The sequence below is a fragment of the Suricata suricatta genome, chromosome 10, assembly GCF_006229205.1.
Source record: "Suricata suricatta isolate VVHF042 chromosome 10, meerkat_22Aug2017_6uvM2_HiC, whole genome shotgun sequence".
Lineage (NCBI taxonomy): Eukaryota > Metazoa > Chordata > Mammalia > Carnivora > Herpestidae > Suricata > Suricata suricatta.
Genome location: NC_043709.1, coordinates 113985878 through 113995631, shown reverse-complemented (window position 1 = coordinate 113995631; position 9754 = coordinate 113985878).

Below are 9754 nucleotides of genomic sequence, written 5' to 3'. Positions count from 1 at the left end.
CGCCCGGGGGCCGCCGAGGCGCCCCGGGCAGAGGCTCCTGCGGGGTCCGCGGCCGAGGGCGGCCGGGGTGCGGGCGGCGCCAGCTGTTGCTGCTGGGGCTCGTCTGCAAGCCTCCGAGGGTCCTTCCTTTATGCCGCGGCACGGACACGCGGCTCCATCTCCCCCTGCGCCCTGGCGACAGCGACTGCCCCGGGGTCGCCCCCGCCCGCTCTTCCCCCACCCGCCCCTCTTGGGACTTGGGTCCTGGAAGCCGGAGCGCGAAGGCTGACTTCGGCCCTTTTGTTGCGGCGTGTTGCGGGGGTGGCCGCGGTCTCCTGGGTGCCCCCGGCTCCCTGGGACCCCAAGTCTGCGGCCGCTGCCCGCCACCAGCCTGCCACAGTTTGGCAAAGTTTGGGGGTCTCCTTCTCTTCCCTGTCCGACGTCTTTTCCAGGCCTTAAAGGATTTGCTCAGCGCCCTCCAAGAATCATCCCCAAAAGGGGAGACAGAACTGGGAGGCCTTAATCATTAAAAAAAAAAATCATTTCTAGGTCTGGATGTCGCCAGCTCATGCCTTTTGTCTCATCTTTGGCCTCTGCAAATCTGCTTTCCAGACCTGGGAGTAATGTGGCCGCCTCTGAGAATGGCCACAAGCCTGTCTTTTGTTTTTAAAATAAGAATTTATTTGGAGGGGATCCCGCAGCTTCCTTTGCACGCGTGTGAGGGGACAAAATTGAGTGCCCCTCTGTTGCCTGCCTTTTCACAAGGGTGAGTGAGGCCGACGCAAATGAGCATCCGCACTCACACTGGATGCAGTGCTGGGCCTCCCTCCCAGAGGGTTTCCCTGCAGCGGTGTGGACCCCCACCCCACCCCCGCCTACCAATTCCATGCCCCTGTCCTTTCCTGGCAGAAAGGGATGTGTCCTGTAAGGTCTGCCCAGTGGATGGAATGAACCGGGAGCGCCTCATCCCTGCGAACACCGTGCTCTTGCACAGACTGTGCCTTCCTCCCTCTTCCTCATGCTAATAACCTCCTTCTCTGGTAACACATATTCAGAGCTTGGGTTGCCTGGGAGCAGAGAGCCGTGGGTGGGCTTCCAACCATGGTGTTGTGACAGGCAAGGAAGGTTCTACCCTAGTGGTCTGGGTTTAGTTGGTTGCCTACATGTTGTAGGAAGGTTTTCGCATTGGGCTCTTGCTGTATCATTTGCTGGCATCTCTTTCCTGCTTTGCTTTTCTCCATAGCTATGATATGATAGAACCGTTATGAACTGTGTATAAATTTAGTAATGTATATTGTGGGAAGGGGGCCATTGACAAGGTACAAAAAGACCCATATGTCTCTTCAGTAGGAAGTGAATGTTTAGAACATTAGATCATCAGTGTTGAATTGTAGCCTCTTTCATTAATATTCGACTGCTCTTTGAATCAGCTATTTTAATGAATATGATATTTGTGTTTCAACGAGGCCATTAATTCAAAAAAAAGGGTTGAGTGTTTTTGTATTTGAAATAGGAATATATAGAAACATTAAGTTCATGTGTTTACGAAATTGGGAAAGACATGGTCTCAGTTGAAAAAAATTTTAGAAAGTCATGAACAAGCCCTACTAGGTTTAGGTGAGGACCACACTTGACAGAGATTGGGTAACCAAACTCCCAGAAATGGAATATTCTATGAAGTGGGTGAAAAATGGTCAACCAATGAGAATCTTGATACCATGGTTTGGAGTGTCTTAGTCTATGGGTTGAGTGGAAGATCAAGTGCCTTGGAATGCCCCCTCCTCCTCCCACCCCCCACCGCAGGATTGTTCCTTGAGTAAGTAGGATGGCTTCTTAAAGTGTTGAGCCCAGGAGCCCTATCAGAAATCAGGGCCTCACTAGCATCTAGGTTTTGAGCTAGGACCATTTTTAGAAGAGTCGACAGTTGCTTCTTTGAAAAGCTGCTCATTGGAAAGTCAGGTCTTGGCACTCAGCTTGTAACATAGTTTTTAAATCCATGTTTTCTCTGTCTCCTGGATCTCATGCACAAGGAAGAAAATGCTACATCTGATTTCATTCTGCAATTCCCCTACAGGTTGTAGATTGCTTTGAATTTAATTGGTGCTCAGGTAGCGCTGAACGAGCCAAGGATTGAAGACCACTAATAATTTACACTATAGCACAACGTGGTGCAGTTTTAAAGGAAAATTTCAAGGCTAACCCTCTCCAGAACCTCATTTGTAAGAGTTTTGCTTTCATTGTACAAATGGTTACTTGAAGCATACTTGGAACATGCATTTTCCACATACCTTATGTACCAACAGAGTTTAGAAATGGCTTAGGAAAAACTCCTCAGAGACCTGGAGCACACAAATGTATATACAGTATACAATAGTATTAGAGTCACATTCCTGGGACAAAATGACACCTCCCTTATTAAATGAGTCTTTATTACTTCCCCTACAGAAATGAACATCTACAAAATTTCTTGGCATTATTTTGCTCTTTCTATAATCAAGATAAAATTTAAGATTTGGCCCCAGATTCTTTTCACTGTAGCTACCTTGACCCGACAAAGGGATTTCATAAATAACAGTTGTCAAAGTGAAGATTTGCTTTGCGGATCATGAATTTGAACCAGCTCTAGCATACGATTGCGTGTTTTCGTCTAAGTTTCTCTAAACTGTTTATGATGTCTATTTTGAGGGGGGGAATTTTCCAGAAACTGTTATTCAATAGTACTAATTTCTACTTTCTTTACCTCTTAGACAACTGTGTGTTGAGGCTGACTTAACAGAGGGGGCTCTCCTTGGAGCCCAGTAAGCTGTGCAGATGTACTCCGTAGAGATATTTTTGAAGCCCAGCACTGTTTTTACGTGCCAAAAGAAAGGTCAGAGCTAGGTTAAGGACTTTATGATCAGACGTTCATTGTATGATCTTTATTTTGCTGCTCATTATCTAATAGTGAGGTATTTTGCAATGATGTGCTAACTTTATGTTCATCTCAGCAAAGCTGCAATCTGTCATAACATTGGAGGTGAATGGTTGGCTGTCTTTCTTCTCTCTGAGAGGCCTGTTCTTTGCCAAATTCAAATTTCAGTTATTAGAACACTATGATCAGTTGAAAGACCGTGAAGCGATGGAAAATATCAGGAGGATGATCCAACAAGTGTGACTTTTGCTGAGGTATATTAGGAACATAACATTTGGGGCGCCTGGGTGGCTCAGTCGGTTAAGCATCCTGCTTTGGCTCAGGTCATGATCTCACAGTTCGTGGGTTCGAGCCCGCATCGGGCTCTGTGCTGACAGCTCGGAGCCTGGAGCCTACTTCAGATTCTGTGTGTGTCTCTCTCTGACTCTCCCCGTTCCTGCTGTCTCTCTCTGCCTCTCAAAACTAAAACAAAAATTAAAAACCATTAAAATAATAAAAAAGAACATAACATCTAAATAAAACTCATGGGCTCACATCCTGGGAAATGGATGCTTGGATTTGCAGAGGTCCCTGGGCTCTGGCACATCAGGTGTGGGAACTCTGTGCAGAAGCAATGACAATATCTAGGTAGTTTCTGGCAGAGGCTTTGAAATGACTTTATGAATTATATTTGTGTCCTGTTTGTACTTTCCCTGTAACATTTGTTCCATACAGCTTATTTGCTTAAAATTCTAACCAAAAAGGGGGAAAATTGTATAGATTTCTCAAGTAATAGGTTGCAAATGAAAGTACTTTCTTTTTTTATTAAAAAATTTTTTTACATTTATTTACTATTGAGAGAGAGAGAGACAGAGCATAGATGGGAGAGGGGCAGAGGGAGAAGGAGACACAGAATCAGAAGCAGGCTCCAGGCTCTGAGCTGTCAGCACAGAGCCTGACGCAGGGCCGAAACCTACAAACCCCGAGATCATGACCTAAGCCGAAGTCGGTCACTCAACCGACTGAGCCACCCAGGCGCCCCCAAATGAAAGTACTTTCTAAGCTTTCGTCAGTTCTTCATTCTAAAGACATTACTGATATCTCTGTAAAGCAGTATTATTGTTGGGGAATACTAATTTATTAATTTTAGTAAATACTACACATTAAACAGGCACATGGGAGTAAATCAGATCAGGGACATATATACTACTGAAGGGAAACATTGTATAAGAAATTTCAGAAGTCTAGATGGAAAAATTTGTCCTGTGGTGACCCCCACCTCCTGTACTTTGTGTGAAATAGGTCTAATGGATATCATCACATACATCAATAATACTATTATAGTTTGGTCAAGTTATAAAGAAGTAATTGTAAACAAGTCATTTTCATTTGATTTCACTGAATATAACTTAAGGATTGTTAAAGACCTCAGCACTGGCTAAATTGTTCGGTTCCACCAAACATGGAACTGAACGTATTTTAAATGTATTTTTTTAAGTTTATTTTTCATAGTAATCTCTACACTCAATGTGGGCTTGAACTCACAGCCCTAAAATCAAGAGTCACATGCTCCTCTGACTGAGCCAGCCCTATGCCCCTATATGTATTTTTAAATCAAGCTTCAGCACTCTAAATAGACCACTTAATTGTATGAAATAATAGTGTTTTTTTCTTCTTTAAAAAAAAACTTTTTTAAGTTTATTTATTTGGAGAGAGAGTGACAGAGAGGAGGGGAGGCACAGAGAAAGAGAGAGAGAGAGAATATCCCAAGCAGGCTCTGCACTATTAGCCCAGATCCCAGTGTGGGGCTAGAACTCGCAAACTGTGAGATCATGGCCTGAGCCGAGCCCAAGAGGCAAACGCTTAGCTGACTGAGTCACCCAGGTGCCCCTGAAATAATTGTTTTTAAAGACATTCTACCGTGTGACCCAATAGTGTGCCCTACATTAAGAAAACCATTGTTTTTGTAAAGCCAGCTTGGAAATAGGCAGAACTTGAGGCAATTAACCGCCCTACAAAAAGACCAGCTCCCTAAGAACAAACAGTTCAATCAGAGTGTTTAAGGTGATTCCACCTTCCTCTGATCAGGCTCTTCGGAATAATTCACCAGCTCCTCTTCCTCTTGGATTCCAGTCCATCTGCAAACATTTGCTCTTTTTTTTTTTTCTTTCACTTACCCCTTAGAGAATGTATTAATCTACACTCATTCCAATAATTAAATACTTTTACGTGGGTGACCCCAATTTTTCTCTCTTGCTTTGACATGATGTCTTAGCTCTTTTTCTTTTTATCCAATGAGCTGCTGGATGTCCCCACTTCAGGGCACTGAGCCTGTCTCTACCTCCTCATCTTCCAACCTCCCCTAACTCAGCATACACTGAGTTCTCTGTTAACTAGGCTCAAAATCCGGGTGTCTTCTTAGACCATTTCTCTACCTTACAGGCTACGTTTATAAAGAAGTCTTTAGATCAAGATAGATGCCTTTATGTACAGAAGGAAACTTGAGGTCAAGTTTATCCTCCTTGTTCTGGAGATGAGGAAACTCAGGCCAAGAACACTAAGGGAACTTGCTGTCAGGTGCATTCTCACCTCACAGACCCTGTGGAAGGTAGAAGAATGGCCCCTAGAGACGTCCGTGTCCTGATCTCTGGGACCTGTGAATAGATAGCCTTTGAAAGAGGGAGTTTGCAGAGCTAATCAAGTTAAGGGTCTTCAGATGTGAGGATTAACCTGGGCTGTCCGGAGAGGCCAATGTAATCCAAAGATTCTTACTGGAGGGGTGAGGTGGGGAGATCAGAGAGAGAGGAGAGGATGTGGCCATGGAGGCAGAGAGTCAGGGTCAGAGACACAGCCAAGATCTACTGCTGGCCACGAGGATGGAGGAAGAGCCACACACCGAGGAATGCAGGCAGCCTTTGGACGCTGGAAAAGGCAAGGAAATGGATCCCTCCAGAGTGTCCAGAAGGAATGCTGTCTTACTGACATCGGCACTTTAGCCCAGCTGACACTGACTTGGGGCTTCTGACCTGCAGAACTGTGAATGGTTCAATTACATTGTTGTAAGCCACTGAGTTGTGGTACTTTGTTAATGTTGCAATAGGAAACTGATACAATACTGACCCCCAAGAACTGTGAAGGGAAGCGGGCACCCATACAGTTAGCCTAACAGTGCAGCAGCGGTAATGGGCCATTTGGGGGGTGGAGGGACCAGAGATACTGAAGATAACATTTGGAGAGGGGCATGGAGTTTTTGCATCTTTTTAGCAAAATTCTGCCAAACTAGACCCATGTTGAGGATCCCTGGGGAGTACCTCAGGGACCCCCTGCCTCCACGGCCTCCCTTTACTATCACCAAACAACTTTTCTTGCCAGATGAACTCAGTGGGCTGTGAATTTTATTTGTACACAAAGTCCATCAAATCCTGTGTTCCTTCTAGAGTTGGGATTCCTATCTGCAGCGAGAATACAGAACCCCTCCAGCCCCCCTGCCAAAAGCCAATTTTAGAATTCTTGCTTGCTTTTAAACTTTCTCTATTTTTTGTTGAAACCTGTCTCTTGGTTACTAAATGAGGTAAAGAACATTGTGACCGAATGGCGCTGCCAGTGCCTTTATATACTGAAAGGATAGGGGACCCCCCCAACTTGGAATGGCCTCCCCAGTGCTGTCCCCAGCGCCCGGTGCACCGTGTCTGATCCCTGTGCCTCTCGTAGGCAAATGAGCCCCAGCAGCTCCAGGCCCCGGTGCAGACAGAGGTTAGTGCGGTGTGGAACCCTGGGCACTGTACCCACTGGGCAGCACAGGAGGAGCAAAATCGCTTGGTCACCTGCAGTTTCAGCTCCCTGGGAGCAGAGTTCGGTTCAGTGTGGCCTAGAGAAGGGAGCCACGTGACATCTGGACAGGTCTCAGGAGAGCCGCTGATGGGGTGTCTGGTGATTTGGGACAGAGGCGTGAGATTCAAACCTCAGGGGCTGGGAGGAGGAGAATGAAGGGTCCCAGCTCAAGGCTTCTCCCAAGGAACTGAACTCAAGAACAGAGAGAAGCTTGACTCTTCCTGAGCTCAAGGCTTTGGTCTAAAGGTAAATAAGGAATGGAGACAGGGAGAGAATCACTCAATTGTTGTAAGACCTCGCCTCATGTTAAGGTGTCTCACTCCCCTTCCCGTTGTATCTCATAAATGCTTGCTCGCTCACTCACTCCTCATTTTCATAGCGTGCATGCCTCCCCCTCATAAGGCACCTGTTGAAAGCATCTTGTCTTCTTGCTCTCCCTGTTCTGGTCTCTTCTTTCAACCCAAGTTCTCTCCACGTGTCCCTTTTCAAACACCATCATATTCATGTTTCTCTCCTGCAGAAAAACACTTAATCTTTTCCTGTCGCCCAACATGTAAAGTCTAAATTACTAAGCCTGACCTTGACGACTTTCTTGCCTCTCCTCATGCACCTGCTCCAACCTTTGCACCCCTGCCTCACCATTTTAAATCCCCTTCTCAGCCAGAACATTCCGTTCATCCCTGGATGACCACAAGAGAGTGGCGTGGAGGGGGACAACATATATTTGAGTAAGGTTGATTACTTAGAACTCCTCACCCTCTGATATTTTACAATCCCGCTGGAAGAGAAATGGAAAAATAAATTAAGAAGGACATCACCAAGAGACTTCTTTTTATGTAATTAGGCAAGAGTCTCTTGAGTAAGGTGAAACCTAGTAACACTTGTCTGACTAAAAGTCCAGCAACAAGTTGTGATGTATATTTCTAGGTATTTCAAGGATTTATGCGCAGTGGGACACAGGAGGTTTTATTTTAGAGAGCATAAGCATGTGGACATTGCTCTGTGCTCCTAACGGTTATAAATCAGATTAAGAGATGTCCTATTGGGAATCAAATATTTAAGCAGTGACAGCATTGATCGGAAATGTTGGTACTATAGTGATTTCCAGTGTCAGATGAAGCTCCGAATAATAGTTACAGAACAATTAGGTAAAACTCCTGTTACTTAAAGGGAGCGAAAAGATGATCAAATATAGATCTGATATTTCAAATCCCTAATTTTATGCGAAATATTTAAACACACACTCAAATATGAAAATTGACAAGATCTTTTGGATTTGTGGGAAGTCATAAGCAACACAGGAAAAGCTGACTTTCGGGAAAAAACACCTTTGAAGTAAGTACTGGGCTTATAAAAAATGGGTTTTACTGTTTTATTTGTTTTGTTTTAAGCTGCACTGCATAGGACAGAGAAATGTGAGCTTAAGGAGAGAAGTTAATTATTTCCAAGTCAGTCAAGCATTTCATTTGCTTAGACTGGTTTTTTTGAGCTCGGGATTTGAATGGAAAACGTAACTGGATTTGTACTGAGGGAAAGGTTTCTAATGTAATTTTTAAAATATTTTTTAAAGTTTATTTTTGAGACAGAGAGAGACAGGGCGTATGTGGAGGAGGGACAGAGAAAAAGAGAGACACAGAATCCAAAGCAGGCTCCGAGCTGTCAGCACAGAGCCTGATGTGGGGCTCGAACCCACAAACCGCAAGATCATGACCTGAGTCGAAGTCGGACACTCAACCAACCGAGCCACCCAGGTGCCCCACTAATGTAATTTTTAATGTAATTTTGACCGACCTAAATTCGGTCCCTAAGGTGAGCTGTGTTATCAAGACAGTCACCAGTAGCTCAGCCTCAGTGGATGAGGTGCCCTTCCCCCGTCTTCACCCCTGTAGAGCCCAAGGTGGGCTGTGCTCTATGTCCTTTGCTCCACAGTCTGCTTTGGAGGCTCCAGGGAAGAATTTGCTTCCACACTAATTCAAACTGTAGTCAGAATTCATTCCCTCGCAGGTCGATGCCAGGCCGAGGTTCCTCTTTCCTTGCCCCTTAAGGCTGCCTGTGTTCTTTGTCACCTTGCCCTCCCAGTGCTAAACCAGCAGTGACAGCACCTGGAGACCTTTTCACACCTCACATCTCTCCCGGCTTTCTCCTGCTGCTGCATCTCTCTGACCACAGCCAGAGAGACCTCTCTGCTGTTCAAAGGGGCCCATGTGATTGATTAGTTGAGCCCAACAGATAATCTGGGTAAAACTCCGTATCGTGACGTCCATAACCTCAATCTCCTCTGTAGTCCCTTTCGCCATTTAACATAACATATTTGCAGGTTCGAGGGGTGAGGGTATAGACGCGTTCTGGGGGCTGCTTCTGCCTGCGGTAGCCAGAATGTGCATGATGGGTCAGCAGGCAGAGACGGTGGGGAGGCAGATTTCCCTGCTGCCCAGGTCAGTGAGCACGGGAAGGGGGACAGCGAACGTCGTCCCTTGGCACGTCCCGAGGAAGGCTCCGGACAAGCGTCTCCTCTGACCTTTCCTGCCCCAGAACCTGACAGCTCTGACACGGACTTTTATGCAAGCAAGTCCCAAGACAGCTTGTAGAATACCAAATGCTGTGTTTAAAGCCGTCCTGAGTTTTTGTATTTTGTCCCTGAGGACTTGAACGTGAAGTTTATTCCGATAACTGTGATGTGCTGAATTCGCTGGATAGTAAATATTTACGGTATCTCTATTCTACGTAATGTTAAGTCAGTGTAATCGTGGCAGCATTGTCTGCCTCCTTTGCAGAGACGTGGAGAATAGTCAAAGGAATTAGCTAACTTGCACTGGGTGCTTAGAACCTGCCAGGCGTGATGCTAAGGACCTGGATGGATTGTCTTCTTTAATCGCCGTGTCACTCCCTCGAAATGGAAATATCAGACTCATTTTATAGAAAAGCGAGATGGTGAGATGCAGAGAAGTTCAACCATTTGCCCAAGGTCAGACAGTAAGTGGCAGAGGCAGCCTGCCCCCATGCCCTCAGGCTGTGCTGCTATCATAAGATTTGGAGGATTCCATCATCATTTCT